Source organism: Bombina bombina, chromosome 4 (assembly GCF_027579735.1).
Source record: "Bombina bombina isolate aBomBom1 chromosome 4, aBomBom1.pri, whole genome shotgun sequence".
In the NCBI taxonomy this organism is placed as follows: domain Eukaryota; kingdom Metazoa; phylum Chordata; class Amphibia; order Anura; family Bombinatoridae; genus Bombina; species Bombina bombina.
The window spans coordinates 21129102-21156848 of NC_069502.1; the positions used below are offsets into that span (position 1 = coordinate 21129102).

The following is a 27747-nucleotide window of genomic DNA, read 5'->3' on the forward strand; positions in this document are numbered from 1 at the left end:
CCGCTGTCTGTTACTGGGTATTTTATAATTAGATCGTCTGGGCAACAGGAGATGGAAGAAGACAATGTGTGGCCACTGAGTTTGTGTGACTGAGACAGCAGTGGGAACCGTGTGTGTGTTTTTATATATAATATATTTGTTTTTAAAGTAATAGCACCACACCGATAATCAATGGAATCATTTGACAAAGGAATTTATGTTAATTTATGTAGCAATTAATGGTGCTAGGAGACTGTTAATAATCATGCTCTAATTGAATGTTTGGAAAAAGGAAGAATATCAGAATTGGGATAAAGCAAGGGATAGGGAGAAGACAGTCTTATCCAGCACTAAATCATTAACCCTTAGTTACCAATACACATTAAAGGGACATGAAACCCAAACATTTTTCTTTCATGATTCAGATAGAGAATACAATTTTAAACAACTTTCCAATTTACTTCTATTATTTAATTTGCTTCCTTCTCTTGTTATCCTTTGCTGAAAGGTTTATCTAGGCAAGTTCATGAGCAGCAGAGAACCTAGGTTCTAGCTGTTGATTGGTGGCTGCATATATATATGGAATATGATTGGCTCACCCATGTGTTCAGTTAGAAACTAGTAGTGCATTGCTGCTCCTTCAACAAATGATACCAAGAGAATGAAACAGATTAGATAATAGAAGTAAATTAGAAAGTTGTTTAATTGTAAATTATGCCATCTAAAAATTAGCCAAAATTAGTCCCAAAGATATTGGAGTCCAGAATTGAACTATAGGTATGATGGGGATCCCCTTTGTAAAACAGTGGAAATCGGATAAAGCACAATCCCTCCTGGGGAATATCTCCTATCAGTCGCAAGTGTAATATTGCTGTATGACCCAGTAACATATATTTAGAATTGTGATTCCTGTATGTCCTCCATACAGCCACTTGTAGCGGGGCTCATATAGTACTCAGGTTGCTTGTAATAGAACAACAAAAACAATACAGATAAATGAAGATCTTATAACAAGAAATCGGTAAATGGACAAAGGACTCTCCTGTAGTGTGGTCCGCTGCCTTCTTACAGTCTCTCCCAATTGACTGTGGATATATAGAAGCTTTAGAGGTATAGATGGCGCAGGTCCTTTCACTCTGAATATATTGATGTCGCTGAAGACAGAGAATGACTTGCAGTATGTATATATTCCAATATAATATGGGTGCAGTATACTCACTCCATAGGATTTGCAAAGTCAGCCGGTCTGGAGAACACCCCTTGATAGATGGTGTACAGCCAAGTTGGGAAAGCGAATACTTCAATGATGAAAATAGTAAAAGCTCTGGATGTAAATAAAGCAGTTACTTACTCCTTAAAATCCAATGTCACAGCAAACACAAATTATGTGTAAAATAAAAGAACAAAACATTTATTATGAGCTCAGGTCAATGCGTTTTCAACTATTAAAATTGTCTTTCTCGAGCAATATTAAAAATGGGTAAAAAGTTGCTCTGCTGTGACGTTTATCCACAGTTTAAATACAGATGGTATATGTTCCAACTTTCAGTTTACCGGAAATTGGTCTCACAAATCAAAATATAAAATCCCCATATAAGTATCATTTTTATTTGTTCTTAACCAGTAATACACTTTCTACAATGGAATTTTAAATATGCCGGTTTTTCACCAAAGTGAAATGTATTAAAATGTTAATAATTTCTGGGTAATAACAAAAAGAACCAATCACAAATCATGTAATTTTGAAACCGCCAATCAAAGCAGATTTCATATTGTGGTTCTCAAACGAGTAGTTATACAGAAAGAGTTCTATTTCAGATCCGTTTTGTCTTGCCATGTGATAATGGTGGACCAATGACAGAGGACTGGCTTCGATGTTGAAAAGTCAGTCACATGTGAAAGTAGCAACCAATGGGAACGATTCCAAACATCAGTTCCCAAACGAGTAGCGTCACGTGATTCCTATAATCCAATGGTGGAAAACTTGTGCGGTGAGGTTTTTAACCAATGGGATGCCCAAGGGAAAAAACGGCAACTTATAAAGAACATTGAAAGTCCCAATAATGAATATCTATAATATACAAGTGAAAAGTATATATTCAGTGCAAATTCAGAATTACATAAATAACATGACATATATTCAAAAAATGAATCCTACGACGACTCAAATTAAATATATTAAATATAGTTGGTGAAAAATATTGGCTCATTATTAATACTGAAGTAATACAACTATAAAAATGCTTATCGTGTTACCTTTGTGGAAAAAACATATATTATTAAAGTGAACCCATAAGTTTATATCAATACAATTAGATTTTCAAATGAAAGCTGCTACACTAATGTCCTTATTGAGATCCCAATGCCCATATGTTGATGTTCTAAGAGTGTGGATCCCCACAGTTCTCTTTTGTCCAACTCAGTTTCTATCCCCCCCACTCCAATGTATAGACACCTTCTCTGTTCCTAACCACTGAAAATTGTTCATGTTAAACTTTTGACATCTATTGCAATGAAGAGGAACTCCACAGTCCTCATGTTTTTTGTCAATATTATTTAAATGTCCTAGAATTCTAGTTTTGACAAACCTTGTTGTTTGTCCTAAATATTGAATCTGACAATTACATTGTAACAAGTATAGGACATTGGTGGTTTTGCAACTGATGAAATTCTTAATCTCAAAGGTTTTTCCGGTGGTTGTTGATGTAAAGTTTTTTATGCACTCTTTTAGTGTAGTTTCAGCCTTTGCAGCGGCCGCAAGTATAAAAACCTTTGAGATTAGAAATTTGTTTAGGGATTTTGTGATTCATACCCTTAATTAAATGGCCATATACAGTACTTGAATGTGAAACAGCAACACAAAGTTTCTATCCTGCGCAGGTGAAGACAGGGACTCTGCCAGATCCCTCAATCACATAAATACCACAACAAGTGTCCACAGCGCTGGTATATTATATATATTTTATTTTGTCACACAGACATCACATCAGAAAGCGACGTTTCGGGTAATAACCCTTACTCATGCTTTATACATATACATAAAATAATACGGGTCACAATGGATACAGATACAACAAGAGCTCAATGGGACGCAAGCCCAATAGGCAGCAGGATAAGACACCAGGTGACCAAAGGAATACAATGACATCAGGCTCAGATGAATCCTCCCCTTTAGATACGAGCAGCGAGGACGCCAGCCATGGAAGAGATGAGCTGGGCGAAAACACTGCAAGAGGGGCTGTAAGGAGGTCAAATAGGAGACTGAGAGGCCTACAATTTTACGGCAGACAACACCATTAATGGAACTGACAGAACCGGCTAATAAAGTTAGTAATAAGGAACGGGACAATGACAACATGGAGAGGGTAAGATCCCCCATAGTATTGAATAGATCCCCAACAGTCTTGAATATATCTGGAAAAGACTTAACTAGCGATGAATATAACTTATTGGAAAAAGGACTGCCATTTTTGTCCATATACGAACACTAATTTCTTTGAGTTGAACAAGGACCTTCAACCTCACTCCTGGGAGGCCAAGAACAAACTGAGGAGAGATGGAAAGGAGTAAAGCTCTTGTTTGTGTTCTTGGCCTCCTCCTAGTGGCACACATTATATCCCACATGTTATGGATTCCTATGGACTATCATCATCATCATCATGTGAAATAAATAAATAAATATATATATATATATATATATATTCGTATGCAAAAGTTCAGGCACCCCTGACAAGTTCCATGATTTTCATTTATAAATAATTGGGTGTTTGGATCAGCAATTTCATTTTGATCTATCAAATAACTGAAGGACACAGTAATATTTCCTATAGCCTGTTTTGAATGTCTGGATTCTGGATGAAGGTATTTTGGACCATTCCTCCTTGCAAAACATCTCTAGTTCAGTTAGGTTTGATGGTTGCCGAGCATGGACAGCCCGCTTCAAATCACCCCACAGATTTTCAATGATATTCAGGTCTGGGGACTCGGATGGCCATTCCAGAACATTGGCATTTATGCAGAGGAACAAGTACAGAGTAGATTTTGAGCAGTGTTTTGGGTCGTTGTCTTGTTGAAATATCCAGCTCCGGCGTAATTTCAACTTTGGGACTGATTCCTCAACATTATTCTCAAGTATCTGCTGATATTAAGTGGAATCCATGCGACCCTCAACTTTAACAAGATTCCCAGTACCAGCACTGGCTACACAGCCCCCACAGCATAATGGAACATCCACCAAATTTTACTGTGGCTAGCAAGTGTTTGTCTTGGAATGCTGTGTTCTTTTGCTGCCATGCATAACGCCCCTTGTGATGACCAAATAACTCAATCTTTATTTCATCAGTCCACAGCACCTCCTTCCACAATGAAGCTGGCTTGTCCAAATGTGCGTTTTCATACCTCAAGCGACTCGGTTTGTGGCTTGTGTGCAGAAAAGGCTTCTTTGCCTCAACAATATTTCTCCAACATAGTTGTGTCCGGTCCACGGCGTCATCCTTACTTGTGGGACATTCTCCTCCCCAACAGGAAATGGCAAAGAGCCCAGCAAAGCTGGTCACATGATCCCTCCTAGGCTCCGCCTACCCCAGTCATTCTCTTTGCCGTTGCACCGGCAACATCTCCACGGAGATGGTTAAGAGTTTTTTGGTGTTTAAATTCATAAGGTTTCAATCAGACAACATGACGACAGTTGCATATATCAACCATCAGGGGGGAACAAGGAGTTCCCTGGCGATGGAGGAAGTGACCAAGATAATTCAATGGGCGGAGGATCACTCCTGCCACTTGTCTGCAATCCACATCCCAGGAGTGGAAAATTGGGAAGCGGATTTTCTGAGTCGTCAGACATTCCATCCGGGGGAGTGGGAACTCCATCCGGAAATCTTTGCCCAAATAACTCGATTATGGGGCAGTCCAGACATGGATCTGATGGCCTCTCGTCAGAACTTCAAGGTTCCTTGTTACGGGTCCAGATCCAGGGATCCCAAGGCGACTCTAGTAGATGCACTAGTAGCACCTTGGACCTTCAACCTAGCTTATGTATTCCCACCGTTTCCTCTCATTCCCAGGCTGGTAGCCAGGATCAATCAGGAGAGGGCTTCGGTGATCTTGATAGCTCCTGCGTGGCCACGCAGGACTTGGTATGCAGACCTGGTGAATATGTCATCGGCTCCACCATGGAAGCTACCTTTGAGACAGGACCTTCTTGTTCAAGGTCCATTCGAACATCCGAATCTGGTTTCCCTCCAACTGACTGCTTGGAGATTGAACGCTTGATTTTATCAAAGCGTGGGTTTTCAGATTCTGTAATAGATACTCTGATTCAGGCTAGAAAGCCTGTAACTAGAAAAATTTACCATAAGATATGGAAAAAATATATCTGTTGGTGTGAATCTAAAGGATTCCCATGGAACAAGATAAAAATTCCTAAGATTCTATCCTTTCTACAAGAAGGTTTGGAGAAAGGATTATCTGCAAGTTCTCTGAAGGGACAGATCTCTGCATTATCTGTTTTACTTCACAAAAGGCTGGCAGCTGTGCCAGACGTTCAAGCGTTTGTTCAGGCTCTGGTTAGAATCAAGCCTGTTTACAGACCTTTGACTCCTCCCTGGAGTCTTAATCTAGTTCTTTCAGTTCTTCAAGGGGTTCCGTTTGAACCCTTACATTCCGTAGATATTAAGTTATTATCTCGGAAAGTTTTGTTTTTGGTTGCAATTTCTTCTGCTAGAAGAGTTTCTGAGTTATCTGCTCTGCAGTGTTCTCCGCCCTATCTGGTGTTCCATGCAGATAAGGTGGTTTTGCGTACTAAGCCTGGTTTTCTTCCGAAAGTTGTTTCCAACAAGAATATTAACCAGGAGATAGTTGTACCTTCTTTGTGTCCGAATCCAGTTTCAAAGAAGGAACGTTTGTTACACAATTTGGACGTAGTCCGTGCTCTAAAATTCTATTTAGAGGCCACTAAAGATTTCAGACAAACATCTTCTTTGTTTGTTGTTTATTCTGGTAAAAGGAGAGGTCAAAAAGCAACTTCTACCTCTCTTTCTTTTTGGCTTAAAAGCATTATCCGATTGGCTTATGAGACTGCCGGACGGCAGCCTCCTGAAAGAATCACAGCTCATTCCACTAGGGCTGTGGCTTCCACATGGGCCTTCAAGAACAAGGCTTCTGTTGATCAGATATGTAAGGCAGCGACTTGGTCTTCACTGCACACTTTTGCCAAATTTTACAAATTTGATACTTTTGCTTCTTCGGAGGCTATTTTTGGGAGAAAGGTTTTGCAAGCCGTGGTGCCTTCCATTTAGGTGACCTGATTTGCTCCCTCCCTTCATCCGTGTCCTAAAGCTTTGGTATTGGTTCCCACAAGTAAGGATGACGCCGTGGACCGGACACACCTATGTTGGAGAAAACAGAATTTATGTTTACCTGATAAATTACTTTCTCCAACGGTGTGTCCGGTCCACGGCCCGCCCTGGTTTTTTTTTTTAATCAGGTCTGTTGAATTATTTTTTCTAACTACAGTCACCACGGTATCATATGGTTTCTCCTATGCATATTTCCTCCTGTACGTCGGTCGAATGACTGGGGTAGGCGGAGCCTAGGAGGGATCATGTGACCAGCTTTGCTGGGCTCTTTGCCATTTCCTGTTGGGGAGGAGAATGTCCCACAAGTAAGGATGACGCCGTGGACCGGACACACCGTTGGAGAAAGTAATTTATCAGGTAAACATAAATTCTGTTTTTACTTCTGGTCTTAACAAGAACTGTGCCTGTGGTCTTCCATTTCCTCACTATGTTCCTTACAGTGGACACTGACAGCTTAAATCTCTGTGGTAGCTTTTTGTAGCCTTCCCCTAAACCATAATGTTGAACAATCTTTGTTTTCAGGTCATTTGAGAGTTGTTTTGAGGCCCCCATATTGCCACTCTTCAGAGGAGAGTCATTGAGAACAACAACTTGCAATTGGCCATCTTAAAGTGAAGGTCAAGTCTGGCATAGTCGCTCACTCCGTTATACAGTTAAACAAAAATAAGATATATGTTCATTCATTATTTTTCAAACAAAATGTCTGAAAAATCTATTTTTCACCTTTGAGATGTACTGTCCGCCCGCCATCTTGCCAATAATGATTGACAGTTTTGCACGCTGTAATTGCCAATCATAGTTTCCCCCCTGGGGCGTTCAGCCCCCTTTTCCTCATGTCAATACTGTGCATGCGTTCTACACCGGCTAGCGTCACCAACATCATGCTTGTGCATGATACGCGCCTGCGTTTTATGGCTTCAGATTATTTGGATACATTGAATCACTTACTCTGATCGATTGCGCTAGAAATAAGGAAGATAAAGAAATTGTCCGCTGCAAATTTATTTACTGGTAAGTATTATCCCTTGCAAGCAATTTCAAACTCTTAGTTTTACAAAAGGATGTTATATAAAACATTGTAGAATTCACACAACTTATTTTTTTTATTTTTAACAAAGAAATTATATATGTATAATTCATTTTATTATCTAAACACTACATATGTATTCCATATTCGTCTAATATATATTTGGAACACATGTAATATCATCTAATTATGAAATCAATAATGACATTTGATGTTATTGTACTAAAAGGCCATCAAGGCTGAAACGCGTAGACCTGCTCACAGTTTGTTCACTAATTCAAATATCTAAGATAATTGCCAGTAGGACTGGTGCATTGAGTAACTTTGTTTGAATGGGTATATTCTGCATGCGTAATTCCAGTCCCAGAACCTGCCAATACCACCTAGATTTATTATTGAAATCAGACTGCACAAGACTGCAATTACACATCATACTCCACAGACTCGGGAGTACATTTAAACGGAAGCGACATGCCTTCTAAAACCGTCATGATTACAAACAGAGAAAAAAAAATCTTCACAGTTTTTTTCTGGGATATAACCGCTACCCAGAGGGAGTCGCAGGGAGTTAACAACTATTTGAAATTTGTTCGTTACCCAGATGGAGTCACAGTGAGTTAAAAAGATATTTGGGACAAAACTCGCCATTCTTACTACACCCAATAAGCCGTATACTGTTGTAAAACTAATAACTGAATTGTTTCAATAACCTGATATAGAAGTCACTGCTCAGAGCTTATATACAATATTCAATTAACGTGCTTCTCATAATACAAAACCTTATAAAGAGACATTGTTAACACCGTGGGATACAGCATATTATTGCCTTAAACTATCCTATACAATGATGTATTCATTTGCTTAACCTTATTGTTGCATACTGCATTTTGTTACATTGTACCTTTATCTTGGCTATATTTTAACAAGGTACTATCTCAGTATACATTTTGTACCCATTCATATTTGATTTTAAGTATTGTTTTATAGAGCTATAAACACCTTGATATATACAAAGAAGATCTCTTTCCGCTTCCCTTATTTCTTTTGTAGACAATTTTTTGGGTTCTCAGCATTAGAGGACTGTTAACCATTAAGGGATTAGCCAAGAGAGAGAGAGACCCTTTCTAGTGTTGTAACTCAAATATTACTTTCTTCTATAAGGTACGACGAGTCCACGGATTCATCCTTGTTGGATATTATCCTCCTGCTAACAGGAAGTGGCAAAGAGCACCACAGCAGAGCTGTCTATTTAGCTCCTCCCTTAGCTCCACCCCCCAGTCATTCTCTTTGCCTACTCTAAGTACTAGGAAGGGTAAAGTGAAAGAGGTTATAAAATATTAGTTTTTTATTTCTTCAAGCAAGAGTTTATTTCTCTTGTAAGGTGTATCCAGTCCACAGATTCATCCTTTACCAGTGGGATATTCTCCTTCCTAACAGGAAGTGGCAAAGAGAGCACACAGAGCTGTCCATATAGCTCCCCCTCTAGCTCCACCCCCCAGTCATTCTCTTTGCCGGCTCTAAGCAATAGGGTCCCTCTCGGAAGGGTAAAGTGAATGTGGTGTTAGATTTGTAGTTTTTGTTCTACAAGCAAAAGTTTGTTATTTTAAATGGTACCAGCGTGTACTGTTTACTCTCCAGCAGAAAAGAGATGAAGATTTCTGCAGAGAGGAAGATGATTTTAGCATGTTGTAACTAAAATCCACTGCTGTTCCCACACAGGACTGAGGCGTACAAGAAAACTTCAGTTGGGGGGAACGGTTTGCAGGTTAGGCTGCAATAAGGTATGTTTAGTCATTTATTTCTAGACTGTGATAATGCTAGAAAAGGACTGATAAGATCCCCATGAGGGAAGGGTAAGCTTTATTCAGAGACTAAGTATGGAATTACAAGCTTACATAACAGGGCTAATTTATGCTGGTTGACACTATTTTATGGCAAGTTGACACTTTTTTATGGCAAACGGTTTTTACTAAGAAATATCGTTTTTGAGACACTTTGAAGGTCCCTTTGGGTTTCTTACAGGGGTTGTTACCCACATGGCTAATAATATAACTCTTAGGAGTGTTTTCTTAGGCCTCACAGCACCGGAGTAAGGTGGGAGGGCCTAATTTCGCGCCTCAGATGCGCAGTTAGATTGACTAGATCTTCAGGCTCTGTTCACATGGAGGCTCCTGCTACAGTTTGAGGACCCATAAGAAGTTTTTTCCCCATAAATCTGACTCCTAAGGGAAGGTAGGGCCACAGCAGAGCTGTGGCAAGGTGCTAAAGTTGTTTTAACCGGTCTGTTAGCTTACTATTGATCCGGTTTGGGCATTAAGGGGTTAATCGTTTTTCTTGCTAGTTGTGCAATCTTACCAATGCTTTAGGTACATACTGTGAAAATTTCAAAACGTTTGGTGCATTTTTCACTGTTTTGGAAAATTGTGTGCCTTTTTTATCTCTTAAAGGCACAGTAACGTTTTTTTGCAAAGTGTGTTTTTGCTTGATTAAAGTGATTTCTAAGCCTGTTTGTCTTACTACTAGTCTGTTAAACATATCTGACACCAAGGAAATTCCTTGTTCAATGTGTTTAGAAGCCATGGTGGAACCCCCTCTCAAAATGTGTCCCACTTGTATTGATATGTCTATACACTTTAAAGACCATATTGTTGCACTTAAAAATGTGGCCCAAGATGATTCTCAGACTGAAGGTAATGAGGTAAGCCCGTTGACCTCTCCCCAAGTGTCACAACCAGCGATGCCTAGCAACTCTAGCTCGTCTAACTCTTTTACCTTACAAGACTTGGTGGCAGTTATGGATAATTCCCTCTCAGTATTTTTATCTAAGCTGCCCATGTTACCTGCAAAACGTGATAGCTCTGTTTTAAGAACAGATTATGAGCATTCTGACGCTTTAGTAGCCGTATCCGATATACACTCATAATGCTCTGAAATGGGGGCGAGGGATGTGCTGTCTGAGGGAGAAATTTCCGATTCGGGAAAGGTTGCTCCTCAGACAGACTCTGATACGTTGGCTTTTAAATTTAAACTAGAACACCTCCGCTTATTGCTCAGGGAGGTATTAATTACTCTGGATGACTGTGACCCTTTGGTGGTTCCAGAGAAATTGTGTAAAATGGACAAGTACCTAGAAGTTCCTGTTTACGCTGATGTGTTCCCGGTCCCTAAGAGGATTGCGGATATAGTTACTATGGAGTGGGATAGACCAGGTATTCCGTTTGTCCCCCCTCCTGTTTTTAAGAAAATGTTCCCCATATCTGACACCACGCAGGACTCGTGGCAGACGGTCCCTAAGGTGGAGGGGGCTGTTTCTTCACTTGCTAAATGCAAAACTATACCAATTGAGGACAGTTGTGCTTTTAAAGACCCTATGGATAAAAAATTAGAGGGTTTACTTAAGAAAATTTTCTTTCATCAAGGTTTTGTTCTCCAACCTATAGCGTGCATTGTTCCTGTAACTACTGCAGCTGCTTTCTGGTTCGAGGCGCTGGAAGATGCGCTCCAGATGGAGACCTCATATGAGGACATTATGGACAGAATTAAGGCTCTTAAGCTGGCTAATTCTTTTATCACAGATGCCGCTTTCCAACTAGCTAAGTTAGCGGCAACAAATTCAGGTTTCGCCATTCTGGCGCGCAGGGCGCTATGGCTAAAGTCCTGGTCGGTCGATGTGTCGTCAAAATCCAAACTACTGAACATCCCTTTCAAAAGAAAGACCCTTTTCGGGCCTGAATTGAAAGAGATTATCTCAGAAAAGGCCATGCTCTCCCTCATGACAAGTCCTTTAAGACAAAGAACAAACAAAATAATTTTCGTTCCTTTCGAAATTTGAGGAGCGGTCTCGCTTCATCCTCCCCTGCTGCAAAGCAAGAGGGTAACACTTCACAACCCAGGGCAGCCTGGAAACCTTACCAGGGCTGGAACAAGGGTAAATAGGCCAAGAAGCCTGCAGCTGCCTCCAAGACAGCATGAAGGGGTAGCCCCCGATCCGGGACCGGATCTAGTGGGGGGCAGACTCTCTCTCTTCGCTCAGGCCTGGGCAAGAGACGTACACGATCCTTGGGCCTTAGAGATTGTATCCCAGGGATATCTTCTAGAATTCAAGGACTCCCCTCCAAGGGGAAGGTTCCACATTTCTCGTCTGTCTACAGACCAGACAAAGAAAGAGGCGTTCTTACGCTGCGTAGAAGACCTACATACAATGGGAGTGATCCACCCAGTTCCAATTGTGGAACAAGGGCTGGGTTTATACTCAAACCTGTGTGGTTCCCAAAAAAGAAGGAACTTTCAGACCAATCCTGGATCTCAAAATTCTAAACAAATTCCTCAGATTCCCATCATTCAAGATGGAGACCATTCGGACAATATTACCAATGATCCAGGAGGGTCAATTTATGACTACCGTGGATCTAAAGGATGCTTATCTGCACATTCCTATCCACAAAGATCATCACCAGTTCCCCAGGTTCGCCTTTCTGGACAAACATTATCAGTTCATGGCTCTTCCTTTTCGGGTTGGCCACTGCTTCCAGAATTTTCACAAAGGTGCTAGGGTCCCTTCTGGCAGTTCTAAGACCGTGGGGCATAGCAGTGGCGCCTTACCTAGATGACATCTTAATTCAGGCGTCGACTTTCCAAAGAGCCAAGTCTCACACAGAAATTGTATTGGCCTTTCTGAGGTCTCACGGGTGGAAGGTGAACATCAAAAAGAGTTCTCTCTCCCCCCTCACAAGAGTTCCATTCCTAGGAACCCTAATAGACTCGGTAGAAATGAAAATAATTCTGACGGAGGTCAGAAAGTTAAAACTCTTAACTACTTGCTGAGCTCTTCATTCCATTCCTTGGCCGTCTGTAGCTCAGTGCATGGAGACAATTGGACTAATGGTAGCGGCAATGGACATAGTCCCTTTTGCACGGATACACCTCAGACCACTGCAACTATGCATGCTCAAACAGTGGAATGAGGATTATGCAGATTTGTCTCCTCAAATACAGTTGGACCAGGGGAACAGAGATTCTCTTCTCTGGTGGTTGTCTCAGGATCACCTGTCTCAGGGAATGTGTTTCCGCAGACCAGAGTGGATCTTTGTAATGACCGACGCCAGTCTGTTGGGCTGGGGTGCTGTCTGGGACTCCCTGAAAGCTCAGGGCTTATGGTCTAGGGAAGAAGCTCTTCTCCCGATAAACGTTCTGGAACTGAGGGCGATTTTCAAGCTCTTCAGGCATGGCCTCGGCTAGCTGCGGACAAATTCATCAGATTTCAGTCGGACAACATCACGACTGTAGCTTACATCAACCATCAAGGGGGAACAAGGAGTCTCCTAGCAATGATGGAAGTAACCAAAATAATCATGTGGGCGGAGGTTCACTCTTGCCACCTCTCAGCAATTCACATCCCAGGAGTAGACAACTGGGAAGCGGATTTTCTAAGTCGTCAGACTTTTCATCCGGGGGAGTGGGAACTCCACCCGGAGGTATTTGCCCTGCTGACTCAGCTATGGGGCTCTCCGGAATTGGATCTGATGGCGTCCCGTCAGAATGCCAAACTTCCTCTTTATGGGTCCAGGTCCCGGGATCCCCAGGCGGTATTGATAGATGCTCTAGCAGCGCCTTGGTCCTTCATCTGGCCTATGTGTTTCCACCGTTTCCTCTCCTTCCTCGTCTGGTTGCCAGAATCAAGCAGGAGAGGGCGTCTGTGATTCTAATAGCACCTGCGTGGCCACGCAGGACTTGGTATGCAGACCTAGTGGACATGTCATCCGTTCCACCATGGACTCTGCCAATGAGGCAGGACCTTCTACTTCAAGGTCCTTTCAAACATCCAAATCTAATTTCTCTGCGTCTGACTGCTTGGAGATTGAACGCCTAATTCTATCTAAGAGTCGGTTATCGATACCCTGATTCAGGCTAGAAAGCCTTTCACCAGGAATATCTACCATAAGATTTGGCGAAAATATCTTTGTTGGTGCGAATCCAAGGGTTACTCATGGAGTAAGATTAGGATTCCCAGGATATTGTCCTTTCTCCAAGAAGGATTGGAGAAAGGATTAGCAGCTAGTTCCTTAAAAGGACAGATATCTGCTTTGTCTATTCTTTTACACAAACGTCTGGTACCTCTGCCAGACGTTTGTGTAAAAGAATAGACAAAGCAGATATCAAGCGTTTAGTCAGGCTTTAGTCAGAATCAAGCCTGTTTATAGACCTGTGGCTCCGCCATGAAGTCTGAATTTAGTTCTTTCAGTTCTGCAAGGGGTTCCATTTGAACCTTTACATTCCATAGATATTAAACTTTTATCTTGGAAAGTTTTGTTTTTGGTAGCTATCTCTTCTGCTCGAAGAGTTTGAGTTATCTGCTTTACAGTGTGACTCACCTTACTTGGTGTTCCACGCAGATAAGGTAGTTTTGCGTACCAAACCCGGTTTTCTTCCTAAGGTTGTGTCTAATAAGAATATTAACCAGGAAATTGTTGTTCCTTCTCTGTGTCCTAATCCTTCCTCGAAGAAGGAACGTCTGTTACACAATCTTGATGTGGTTCGTGTTATAAAGTTCTATTTACAAGCAACTAAGGATTTCAGACAAACAACTTCATTGTTTGTCATCTATTCTGGTAAGAGGAGAGGTCAGAAGGCGACTGCTACCTCTCTTTCCTTTTGGCTGAAAAGCATCACCCGTCTGGCCTATGAGACTGCTGGCCAGCAGCCTCCTGAAACAATTACTGCTCATTCTACCAAAGCAGTGGCTTCCACAATGGCTTTTAAAAATGAGGCTTCTGTTGAACAGATTTGTAAGGCAGCGACTTGGTCTTCGCTGCATACTTTTTCCAAATTTTGCAAATTCGATACTTTTGCTTCTTCGGAGGCTATTTTTTGAGAAAGGTTTTACAAGCAGTGGTGCCTTCTGTTTAAGGTACCTGTCTTGTTCCCTCCCTTCATCCGTGTCCTAAAGCTTTGGTATTGGTATCCCACAAGTAAAGGATGAATCCGTGGACTGGATACACCTTACAAGAGAAAACAGAATTTATGCCTACCTGATAAATTACTTTCTCTTGTGGTGTATCCAGTCCACGGCCCGCCCTGGCTATTAGTCAGGTAGATTTTTAGTCTAAACTACAGTCACCACTGCACCCTATGGTTTCTCCTTTTTCTTCCTAACCTCTGCTGTGTGCTCTCTTTGCCACTTCCTGTTAGGAATATCCCACAAGTAAAGGATGAATCCGTGGACTGGATACACCACAAGAGAAAGTAATTTATCAGGTAGGCATAAATTCTGTTTTTAAATGGTACCGGTGTGTACTATTTACTCTCAGGCAGCAGATGGATGGATGAAGACTTCTGCCTGGAGGCTGATGATCTTAGCATTTGTCACTAAGATCCAGAGCAGTTCCCACAGAATGGCTGAGGAGTAAAAGAAACTTCAGTGTGAGGAACCCTTTCATGCTATAAGCAGTGAGGTATGTTCAGTCATTTTTTTCTGGAGAGACTGTGGTATTTCAGAATTGGCTGACAGTATCCCCATGAGGGAGAGGGTAAGCAGTAATCCTAAAAGATATAGAGGGGTATTACTAAGCTTGCATAAGGGGCTAATAAAAAAAATGGTTCACACTGAGTTTGAATGTTTGTGGGCAAACGTTTTGTGAACTGGGAGTGCTGATAACATTTTTGGGAACTGAAAGAGTTTATTTCAATAACGTTTTTTTGTGACTTTATTGAGGGTACACTTGGCTTGTTTTGGGTTTTAGAACCCACATGGCTAGTTTAGAACCGCTCTGGTGCAGTTCCTTTAGGCTGTAAAAACATCGACTGAGATGGGTGGGGCCTATTTTCGCGCCTCAGTTGCGCAGTTGTAATTGCAGATAAAGCAGCAAGCTCCAACTCTGGTGGGCCCTTGTGGAAGTGTTGGGCCAAATCGAAGCTTTAACTCCATTTTTGCAGGGGGTGTTTTTGTCCGGATTTAGGCCTATTAACGATCCGGTTTTGCACAGTAAAGGGTTAACTGTTCCTTTCTTTGTGGGGCAATCTCAGCTGCATTATTTGTATATCATATCAAAAAATTGAAAGGATTGGTGTATTTTAAGGCAGTTTTGCAGAACGTGTATGCTTTTTTTCTCTTAAAGGCGCAGTACCGTTTTTTAAGATTGTTGTTTTTTCACTAAATAAAGTGTTTTCAAGCTTGTTTGTAGTCATTACTAGCCTGTTCAACATGTCTGACATTGAGGAAAGCCAATGTTCAATGTGTTTAGAAGCCATTGTGGAACCCCCACTTAAAATGTGTCCCTCATGCACTGAAAGGGCCTTAAATTGCAAAGAACATATTTTAGCTGATAAAAGTATGTCGCAGGATGATTCTCAGTCAGAAGAGAATCAGGTTATGCCATTTAATTCTCCCCAAGTGTCACAACCATTAACGCCCGCACAAGCGACGCCAAGTACTTCTAGTGCGTCTAATTCTTTCACCCTGCAAGATATGGCCGCAGTTATGAATACTACCCTCACAGAAGTTTTTTCTAAGCTGCCTGGGTTGCAGGGGAAGTGCAGTAGGTCTGGTGTGAGAACAAATGCTGAGCCCTCTGACGCTTTATTAGCCATATCCGATGTACCCTCACAATGTTCTGAGTTGGGGGTGAGAGATTTGCTGTCTGAGGGAGAGATTTCTGATTCAGGAAAGATGTTCCCTCAGACAGACTCAGATATGACGGCTTTTAAATTTAAACTAGAACACCTCCGCTTATTGCTCAGGGAGGTTTTAGCGACTCTGGATGATTGTGACCCTATTTTAGGTCCAGAGAAATTGTGTAAAATGGACAGATATCTAGAGGTTCCTGCCTACACTGATGATTTTCTGGTCCCTAAGAGGTTTTCGGATATTGTTACTAAGGAGTGGGATAGACCATGTATTCCGTTTTCTCCCCCTCCTACTTTTAAGAAAATGTTTCCCATATCAGACGCCATGCGGGACTCGTGGCAGACGGTCCCTAAGGTGGAGGGAGCTATTTCTACCCTGGCTAAGCGGACAACTATACCTATTGAGGACAGTTGTGCTTTCAAAGATCATATGGATAAAAAATTAGAGGGTCTCTTAAAGAAAATATTTATTCATCAGGGTTTTCTTCTGCAACCTATAGCGTGCATTGTTCCTGTAACTACTGCAGCTGCTTTTTGGTTCGAGGCTCTGGAGGATGATATTCTGGATAGAATTAGGGCTCTCAAGCTAGCTAATTCTTTCATTACAGATGCCGCTTTTCAACTGGCTAAATTAGCGGCAAAGAATTCAGGTTTTGCCATTTTAGAGCGTTATGGCTTAAGTCCTGGTCTGCGGATGTGTCATCAAAATCTAAGCTTTTAGCCATCCCTTTCAAAGGTAAGACCCTATTTGGGCCTGAACTGAAAGAGATCATTTCAGACATCAGATAAGACAAATAAGATGAGGACCAAACAAAATAATTTTCGTTCCTTTCGAAACTTCAAAGGTGGTCCCTCTACCTCTTCCCCTGCTGCAAAGAAAGAGGGGAATTTTGCTCAATCCAAGTCAGTCTGGAGACCTAACCAGACTTGGAACAAAGGTAAACAGGCCAAGAAGCCCGCTGCTGTCACCAAGACAGCATGAAGGGGTAGCCCCCGATCCGGGACCGGATCTAGTAGGGGGCAGACTTTCTCTCTTTGCTCAGGCTTGGGCAAGAGACATTCAGGTCTCCTGGGCGTTAGAAATCGTAACCCAGGGGTATCTTCTAGATTTCAAGGATTCTCCTCCAAGGGGGAGATTCCATCTTTCTCAATTGTCTGTAAACCAGACAAAAAGAGAGGCGTTCTTACGCTGCGTAGAAGACCTATATACCATGGGAGTGATCTGCCCAGTTCCGAAAACAGAACAGGGGCAGCAGTTTTACTCCAATCTGTTTGTTGGTCCCAAGAAAGAGGGAACCTTCAGACCAATTTTAGATCTCAAGATCCTAAACAAATTCCTCAGAGTCCCATCCTTCAAGATGGAGACCATTCAGACTATTTTACCAACGATCCAGGAGGGTCAATATTATGACCACCGTGGACTTAAAGGATGCGTATCTACACATCCCTATCCACAAAGATCATCACCAGTTCCTCAGGTTCGCCTTCCTGGACAAGCATTACCAGTTTGTGGCTCTTCCCTTCGGGTTGGCCACAGCTCCCAGAATTTTCACAAAAGTGATAGGGTCCCTTTTGGCGGTTCTCAGGCCGCAGGGCATAGCAGTGGCACCTTATCTGTACGATATCTTAATTCAGGCGTCAACTTACCAACTAGCCAAATCTCACACGGACATCGTGTTGGCTTTTTTAAGATCTCACAGGTGGAAAGTGAACGTAAAAGAGTTCACTTATCCCTCTCACAAGAGTTCCATTCCTGGGAACTCTGATAGATTCGGTGGACATGAAAATTTTTCTGACGGAGGTCAGGAAATCAAAGATTTTAACCACCTGCCGAGCTCTTCATTCCATTCCTCGACCGTCAGTGGCTCAGTGTATGGAGGTAATCGGACTAATGGTAGCGGCAATGGACATAGTTCCATTTGCTCGCTTGCATCTCAGTCCACTGCAATTATGCATGCTCAAACAGTGGAATGGGGATTATGCGGATTTATCTCCTCAGATAAATCTGGATCAAGAGACCAGAGACTCTCTTCTTTGGTGGTTGTCACAGGATCATCTGTTCCAGGGAATGTGTTTCCGCATGCCAGCATGGGTCATACAGGCCCATTTATCAAGCTCCGTATGGAGCTTGAAGGGCCGTGTTTCTGGCGAGTCTTCAGACTCGCCAGAAACACAACTTATGAAGCAGCGGTCTAAAGACCGCTGCTCCATAACCCTGTCCGCCTGCTCTGAACAGGCGGACAGGAATCGCCAGACATCAACCCGATCGAATACGATCGGGTTGATTGACAGCTCCCTGCTGGCGGCCGATTGGCCGCGAGTCAGCAGGGGGCGGCGTTGCACCAGCAGCTCTTGTGAGCTGCTGGTGCAATGTTAAATGTGGAGAGCGTATTGCTCTCCGCATTTAGCGAGGTCTTGCGGACCTGATCCGCAGTGTCGGATCAGGTCCGCAAGCCCTTTGATAAATGGGCCTGATAGTGACGACGGACGCCAGCCTATTGGGCTGGGGTGCAGTCTGGAACTCCCTGAAAGCACAGGGTTTGTGGACTCAGAAGGAGGCTCTCCTCCCGATCAATATTCTAGAACTGAGAGCGATATTCAACGCACTTCAGGCGTGGCCTCAGCTGGCTTCGGCCAGATTCATAAGATTCCAGTCGGAAAATATCACGACTGTAGCATATATCAATCATCAGGGGGGAACAAAGAGTTCTCTAGCGATGATACAGGTTTCCAAAATAATTCGATGGGCAGAGACTCACTCTTGCCATGTATCAGCAATCTATATCCCAGGAGTGGAGAACTGGGAAGCGGATTTTCTAAGTCGTCAGACTTTTCATCTGGGGGAGTGGGAACTCCATCCGGAGGTGTTTGCACAATTGATTCATCAATGGAGCACACCGGAATTGGATCTGATAGCATCTCGTCAGAACGCCAAACTTCCTTGTTACGGGTCCAGATCAAGGGATCCTCAAGCAGTACTGATAGATGCTCTAGCAGTACCCTGGTCGTTCAACCTGGCTTATGTGTTTCCACCATTTCCTCTCCTTCCTCGTTAATTGCCAGAATCAAACAGGAGAGAGCTTCGGTGATTTTGATAGCACCTACGTGGCCACGCAGGACTTGGTATGCAGACCTGGTGGAGATGTCATCTCTTCCACCATGGACTCTGCCACTGAGACAGGACCTTCTGATTCAAGGTCCGTTCCAGCATCCAAATCTAGTTTCTCTGTGGCTGATTGCCTGGAGATTGAACGCTTGATTTTATCCAAGCTGGGATTCTCTGAGTCGGTCATAGATACCTTGATTCAGGCTTGAAAGCCTGTCACTAGGAAAATGTATCATAAGATATTGCGTAAATATCTTTTATTGGTGCGAATCCAAAGGCTACTCATGGAGTAAGATCAGGATTCCTAGGATTTTGTCCTTTCTCCAAGAAGGATTGGAGAAGGGGCTATCAGCTAGTTCCCTAAAGGGACAGATATCTGCTTTATCAATTTTACTGCACAAGCGTCTGGCAGATGTTCCAGACGTTCAGTCGTTCTGTCAGGCTTTAGTTAGAATCAAGCCTGTGTTTAAACCTGTTGCTCCGCCAAGGAGTTTGAATTTAGTTCTTAAAGTTCTTCAAGGGGTTCCGTTTGAACTTATGCATTCCATAGATATTAAGCTTCTATCTTGGAAAGTTCTGTTTTTAGTTGCTATCTCTTTGGCTCGAAGAGTTTCTGAACTATCTGCATTGCAATGCGACTCGCCTTATCTTGTTTTCCATGCTGATAAGGTGGTTTTGCTTTCCAAACCTGGATTCCTTCCTAAGGTTGTTACTAATAAGAATATTAATCAGGAGATTATTGTTCCTTCTCTGTGTCCTAATCCTTCCTCTAAGAAGGAGCGTCTGTTGCACAACTTGGACGTGATTCGTGCTTTGAAGTTTTACTTGCAAGCGACCAAAGATTTCCGTCAAACATCTTCTTTGTTTGTTGTCTATTTCTGGAAAACGTAGAGGTCAAAAAGCTACGGCTACCTCTCTTGCCTTTTGGCTGAAAAGCATCATCCGTTTGGCATACGAGACTGCTGGACAGCAGCCTCCTGAAAGAATTACAGCTCACTCTACTAGAGCGGTGGCTTCCATATGTGCTTTTAAAAATGATGCTTCTTTTGAACAGATTTGTAAGGCTGCGACTTGGTCTTCGCTTCATACCTTTTCCAAATTTTCCAAATTTGATACCTTTGCTTCTTCGGAGGCTATTTTTGGGTGAAAAGTTCTTCAAGCAGTGGTGCCTTCTGTTTAGCCATCTGTCTTGTCCCTCCCGTTCATCCGTGTCCTGTAACTTTGGTATTGTATCCCACAAGTAAAGGATGAATCTGTGGACTCGTCGTACCTTATAGAAGAAAAGTAAATTTATGCTTACCTGATAAATTAATTTCTTCTATGTTACGACGAGTCCACGGCCCGCCCTGTCATTTTAAGACAGATTATATTTTTTGATTTTAAACTTCAGTCACCTCTGCACCTTGTAGTTTCTCCTTTTTCTTCCTGTACCTTCAGTCTAATGACTGGGGGTGGAGCTAAGGGAGGAGCTATATAGACCGCTCTGCTGTGGTGCTCTTTGCCACTTCCTGTTAGCAGGAGGATAATATCCCACAGGTAAAGGATGAATCCGTGGACTCGTCGTACCATAGAAGAAATTAATTTATCAGGTAAGCATAAATTTACTTTTTTTGTTTGAGGACTTAGCCTGCCTACCTGCAGACACATCACTTTGAGGTGTTAACAGCCTCAGCCTCATTTATTACTGTTTATCAGAGTACCCAGACCGCTCACAACCCTCCAACAGCATTTGGGGCTACATTTTTTTAAATGAGGTGTCTGGCTTTCTCAGCTGCATAACGGTTGTGGTGGGCAGGGGCTCCTACATGGTCTTTTTGCTAAATTTTTACTTTATTTGGGTTTTCGGAGCCATTTATTTCCCTGCTGTCTCCAGTCACTTTTCTGCTCCTAACTCGCTGTCTTCACATTTTCTGTCAATCCTTGGCTTCCACATAATTTTGGAGGAGGGTAAGTGCCCTATCAAGAGATGTTGGAGAGGTGAGTAGTTGGTGTTTGCTATAGAGGGCTCCTATTTCAGATTATCACTGTCTGGTGTCTGACATTGTAACTGGCTATATAGCAATGTTTTTTGCTTTACTGTTGTATTTAAAGTTTAAGTCAATCCTAGTGTTTTTTGAAAACGGATAAAGGGAACTTTCATTCATAACTATAAGATACGTAATGTAGAAAGCGCCTTTATTTGTTTCAATTGATCCCTGATCTGAGCTGCTAAGTAAGCCCATGGCAGATCGCAGTTTTGCTTGAGAGGTGACATTTTCACCTCTTAGCCAATAGTCGTGCAGTAAATCCGGCTTGGCACCCTTCGGGAGTCGGATTTACCGCACGGCTATTTGCTAAGCTGTGAAAAGCACACTGGTCTAAAAGAAGCTGCTCCTGGGTGGCAAATCGCCATAGAACTAGCTGATGAGCTGTTGTTCGTTCCTGGTAGAGCACTTCTCTTTTCATATGTCTATTTGCTAAGTTAATATGGATTCTAATATTACACTCCCCCCCCCCCCCCCAATCTGCCATGTTATCCAACTATGTACCTTGCCTTGTTCATGCTAATCAGCTACCGACCATGATCTCTTCTAGGGATCTCTGCCCTTCTTCTGTATGTGTTACACAGGGAGCCACCATTGATTTTGCCTTTGAATTTAAAGTGATGGTAAATCCTAGCGTTTGTGAAACTCTAACATTTACCAGTGGAACAAATAAAGGGGACTTTTCTCAGCCTCTTTAAGGGTCTCTGTTTCTAGCTAAGAAATCTCTGTCCCAAAAGATCTATCACAATATTTGGAAGTTATTCTTTGAATGGTGTTCTTCCAGTGGGCTTTCCTGGCATCCTTTAGGATTCCTAGAATTCTTTAGTTTCTTTAAGGTGATCTTGACAAAGAATTGTCAGCTAGTTCCTTAAAAGGCAAGAATTATGTTTATCTGTTTTTTTCTCAAAAAGTTAGCCAGACTTCCGGATGTTTTGACTTTGGTCAAGGCATTGGTGAGGATTAGGTTAATTGTGAGGCCTATCTCTCCACCTTGAAATTTTAATTTGGGAAGTCCTTTCTTCTAGTGAGTTGTGAGCTAGATGAGTCTGAATGATCTGCCTTATCTTGTAACGCTTCCCTTTTGGTTTCTCATAAAGATAGGCACTTCTCGTGCAGTATGGTTTCTTTTCTTCCTCAGGAAATGTTTATTTCTCTTGTTAAGTGTATCCAGTCCACGGATCATCCATTACTTGTGGGATATTCTCCTTCCCAACAAGAAGTTGCAAGAGGATCACCCACAGCAGAGCTGCTATATAGCTCCTCCCCTCACTGCCATACCCAGTCATTCTCTTGCAACTCTTAACAAAGATGGACGTAGTAAGAGGAGAGTGGTGTATTATAGTTCGTTTTTTAACTTCAATCAAAAGTTTGTTATTTTTAAATGGTACCGGAGTGTACTGTTTCATCTCAGGCAGCATTAGAAGAAGAATCTGCCTGTGATTTCTATGATCTTAACAGAAGTAACTAAGATCCACTGCCGTTCTCACATATTCTGAGGAGTGAGGTAACTTCAGAGGGGGAATGGCGTGCAGGTTTTCCTGCAATAAGGTATGTGCAGTTAACATATTTCTAGGGATGGAATTTGCTAGAAAAATGCTGCTGATACCGGATTAATGTAAGTTAAGCCTTAAATGCAGTGATAGCAACTGGTATCAGGCTTATTAACAGAGATACATACTCTTATAAAAGTGTAATATAAAACGTTTTGCTGGCATGTTAATCGTTTTTATATATTGCTGACAAAACTTATTGGGGCCTAGTTTTTTTCCACATGGCTGGCTTGATTTATGCCTAGAAACAGTTTCCTGAGGCTTTACACTGTTGTAATATGAGTGGGAGGGGCCTATTTTAGCGCTTTTCTGCCCAGCTAGAATTACAGACTGAGACACTCAGCTTCCTTCTGCATGATACAGGACATCTCTGAAGGGCTCAAAAGGCTTCAAAGTCGTGTTTTGAGGAGGTTAACAACCACAGTAGACTGTGGCAGTTGTTGTGACTGTGTTTAAAAAACGTTTTTGTCATTTATTATTCCGTTTTTGGTATTAAGGGGTTAATCATCCATTTGCAAGTGGGTGCAATGCTCTGCTGACTTGTTACATACACTGTAAAAATTTCGTTAGTGTAACTGCCTTTTTTCACTGTTATTTCAAATTTTGTCAAAATTTGTTTCTCTTAAAGGCACAGTAACGTTTTTTATATTGCTTGTTAACTTGCTTTAAAGTGTTTTCCAAGCTTGCTAGTCTCATTGCTAGTCTGTACAAACATGTCTGAAACAGAGGATACTTGTTCATTATGTTTAAAAGCCATGGTGGAGGGGGATGCTTCCGGGCGGCGGCCATGATGGCAGCATATTTCAGGGGCTGAAGAGCTGGATTGATATTTCCACTGCATATCATCTGACTACGGCATCACCTACGGTCGAAAGTGTTATATATCTAATTCATAGATCCTACTGATCAGTTTGACCTAAAAAGTGGAGCTAACTTCTTCCCTGTTATACTGGAACAGTGAGGTACGCAGAGGCGGCCCAGAACAAGGCCCGACCGTCACCTAACCCCCCCAGGCGATCCGGGTACAACAGCTTACTAAGCTGTCCTTCTCTAAAAACCGCGCTATGGCACTCAATATGTGTCTAACAGAAGCTGCAATTATCTCCTTACTGGAAGAACATTTTCAGAAACTGTCCTCTTTAATATCCAGTGGGCTCAGCACTCGACCTCAGCCAGCCCCACGAGAAGATGAGGACCGACTTTCTTTGGCACCTCCGGAGGTCTTGCTAAGAGCTGAGATATCCCTTCCGCCCTCTCACACCGTAACTAACTTACCTGCCTCTCCGGCTAAAGTTACGATCAGAACATTGCCACGGAGGTCGTGGCCTAAAGGGGGCCGTATACCTTGGAGGACCGGGCGTGGGAGAAGATGGCGGCGAAAACCAAACCAGGTCTCCCTAACACTCATCTCACCAAACAGCCGATATAAAGGGCCTGATCCGCTAGATGGAGATATGTCTAGGCGGGCTTTCCTTGCTTCCAGAGACCCGTATACTGTGAGTAGGATTAGCTTAGCTGCAGTAGAGGGTCTGAGCACTGGAAGTGCTTCATTAAGCTTCGTTGGGCCACGAAACCCCAGTGTCTATCAGGCCATATGGAATCCAACCCCACCGGCGGGTTGTGTGCAATCTCTGGGACGTGCTGGTATAGGCTGATTCTGTGGAGCAGTTTCCCATCTCCGTTCACGTTTACATCTGAGGGTGAGCGGTGCTGGGGATGTACTGTCATTTTGGAACCTGCTGCTGAATTGGATGCTTAGACTGCCAGCGGTGTTGTTGTTCTGTGTCCCCTTTCGCCATATTATCCGGCTATGTAACTTGATTAGATATGAAGGGATTATACACCTACCACAGGTATCAGGATAATGAACATTTAACAGGAGTTCCTGTCTAGAGTCTTTTGTAATGATGAAGTCCCTTCTGATTATCTAAGAGACTCCTAGGAATAATGACCCCTGTTTACTTGTTAACGTAACTCTACCACGCTGTTTTACCTAGCTTCGAACATAAGTGATGTTGCCCTCCTTAAAGCTTTAATGTTTGGTATACTCTGACTGCTTAGATAGAATGGGTATAATTAAAGTCCAAATCAGAGACTAGTTTACACTGAACAGTATTGTTGCATGTTTGGATCTCTCACATGAATATCGATGTACATTCTAACATACCACAAAGCTAAGCTGTTTCCTTCTAGTTTCATATACTCCCATACGGAGTATTGGGTAGGGGTAACACTGAATATAATTTTCATGTCATTACCAGCTATTTACTTTATATGACTGCCAAAAATTTTTCCTGCCAGCATACTATATATAGTTATATTTAACATAGTTTCTTACTTATAAGACAGTGCTGTGGTGAACATAGGACATGTGATAAGGTGGATCTTTAATGAAGAGCCATATGTGTTAGTAATCAAGTATATCTCCTAAGGCACTAGAAAGGCCATCAGAGTCCACCTATCCTCCCAATGTAACACATATCAGTAAAGTGGGATATTATGATGAAATTCCATCTAGTAATACCAATTTGGTTCTGCAGCTATCAATGTAACTTAGTTGTGCCTAGCCTCTTATATTGCTCATACATTAGGGTCCAAGAGTGGCCCGACACAATTCATTTTATAGATAAGTATGTGTCCTAGCAATAAGGCCCAAAAGTGGCCTTTTGAGTATCACTAGTTTCCCCCTCCTAAGGTATAAGAGTTTACAAAGGTCCAAGAGTGGCCTTCTTTTGTTTGGGGAATTTCTAACTAAAAAAAATGAGGTTGATTATGTCACAGGCCATTTAGTATGTCAACTGTACCTTATATTCTAGAATAGGTGATGTGGTTTGGTCTTGTGTATTACTTGTTTGCATGTCTCACCTGCAATTGCCTGTAAAAAATTGCTTCTGTTCTGCTTTTTTGAAACCTCAATAAAAGAAATTAAAAAAAAAAAAAAGCCATGGTGGAGCCCCATAGGAGAATGTGTACTAAATGTATTGATTTGACCTTAAATAGTAAAGATCAGTCTTTAGCTATAAAAGAATTGTCACCAGAGGGGTCTGTCGAGGGGGAAGTTATGCAGACTAACTCTCCCCACGTGTCAGACCCTTCGCCTCCTGCTCAAGGGACGCACGCTAATATGGCGCCAAGTACATCAGGGACGCCCATAGCGATTACTTTGCAGGACATGGCTGCAATCATGAATAATACCCTGTCAGAGGTATTATCCAGATTGCCTGGATTGAGAGGCATGCGTGATAGCTCTGGGGTTAGACGAGATACAGAGCGCGTAGATGCTGTAAGAGCCATGTCTGATACTGCGTCACAATATGCAGAACCTGAGGACGGAGAGCTTCAGTCTGTGGGTGACGTCTCTGAATCGGGGAGACCTGATTCAGAGATTTCTAATTTTAAATTTAAGCTTGAGAACCTCCGTGTATTGCTTGGGGAGGTATTAGCTGCTCTGAATGACTGTGACACAATTGCAGTGCCAGAGAAATTGTGTAGGCTGGATAAATACTATGCAGTGCCGGTGAGTACTGATGTTTTTCCAATACCTAAAAGGCTTACAGAAATTATTAGTAAGGAGTGGGATAGGCCCGGTCTGCCCTTTTCCCCACCTCCTATATTTAGAAAAATGTTTCCAATAGATGCCACTACACGGGACTTATGGCAGACAGTCCCTAAGGTGGAGGGAGCAGTTTCTACTTTAGCAAAGCGTACCACTATCCCGGTTGAGGACAGTTGTGCTTTTTCAGATCCAATGGATAAAAAATTAGAGGGTTACCTTAAGAAAATATTTATTCAACAAGGTTTTATTTTACAGCCCCTTGCATGCATTGCGCCTGTCACTGCTGCGGCGGCATTCTGGTTTGAGGCCCTGGAAGAGGCCATCCATACAGCTCCATTGACTGAAATTGTTGACAAGCTTAGAACTCTTAAGCTAGCTAACTCATTTATTTCTGATGCCATTGTTCATTTGACTAAACTAACGGCTAAGAATTCCGGATTCGCCATCCAGGCGCGTAGGGCGCTATGGCTCAAATCCTGGTCAGCTGATGTGACTTCAAAGTCTAAATTACTCAACATTCCTTTCAAGGGGCAGACCTTATTCGGGCCTGGTTTGAAAGAAATTATTGCTGACATTACTGGAGGTAAGGGTCAAACCCTTCCTCAGGACAGGGCCAAATCAAAGGCCAAACATTCTAATTTTCGTGCCTTTCGAAATTTCAAGGCAGGTGCAGCATCAACTTCCTCTGCTTCAAAACAAGAGGGAACTTTTGCTCAATCCAAGCAGGCCTGGAAACCTAACCAGTCCTGGAACAAGGGCAAGCAGGCCAGAAAGCCTGCTGCTGCCTCTTAAGACAGCATGAAGGAGCGGCCCCCTATCCGACAACGGATCTAGTAAGGGGCAGACTCTCTCTCTTCGCCCAGGCGTGGGCAAGAGATGTTCAGGATCCCTGGGCGTTGGAGATCATATCTCAGGGATATCTTCTGGACTTCAAAGCTTCTCCTCCACAAGGGAGATTTCATCTTTCAAGATTATCTGCAAACCAGATAAAGAAAGAGGCATTCCTAAGCTGCGTACAAGATCTCCTTGTAATGGGAGTGATCCATCCAGTTCCGCGAACGGAACAAGGACAGGGGTTTTATTCAAATCTGTTTGTGGTTCCCAAAAAAGAGGGAACCTTCAGACCAATTTTGGATTTAAAGATCCTAAACAAATTCCTCAGAGTTCCGTCATTCAAGATGGAAACTATTCGAACCATTTTACCCATGCTCCAAGAGGGTCAGTACATGACCACAGTGGACTTAAAGGATGCCTACCTTCACATTCCGATTCACAAGAATCATCATCAGTTCCTGAGGTTTGCCTTTCTAGACAGGCATTACCAATTTGTAGCTCTTCCATTCTAGTTGGCTACAGCCCCAAGAATTTTTACAAAGGTTCTGGGCTCACTTCTGGCGGTCCTAAGACCGCGAGGCATAGCGGTGGCTCCTTACCTGGACGACATCCTGATACAGGCGTCAAGCTTTCAAATTGCCAAATCTCATACAGAGATAGTTCTGGCATTCCTGAGGTCGCATGGGTGGA

The 27747-nt window shown here is 42.5% G+C and overlaps 1 protein-coding gene across 1 annotated transcript in view; it reads left to right on the forward strand.

Annotated features, from left to right (window-relative positions):
- LOC128655851 (zinc finger protein ZFP2) overlaps window positions 1–27747 on the forward strand; it is a 158182-nt gene that overhangs the window by 22612 nt on the left and 107823 nt on the right. The window lies entirely within an intron of this gene.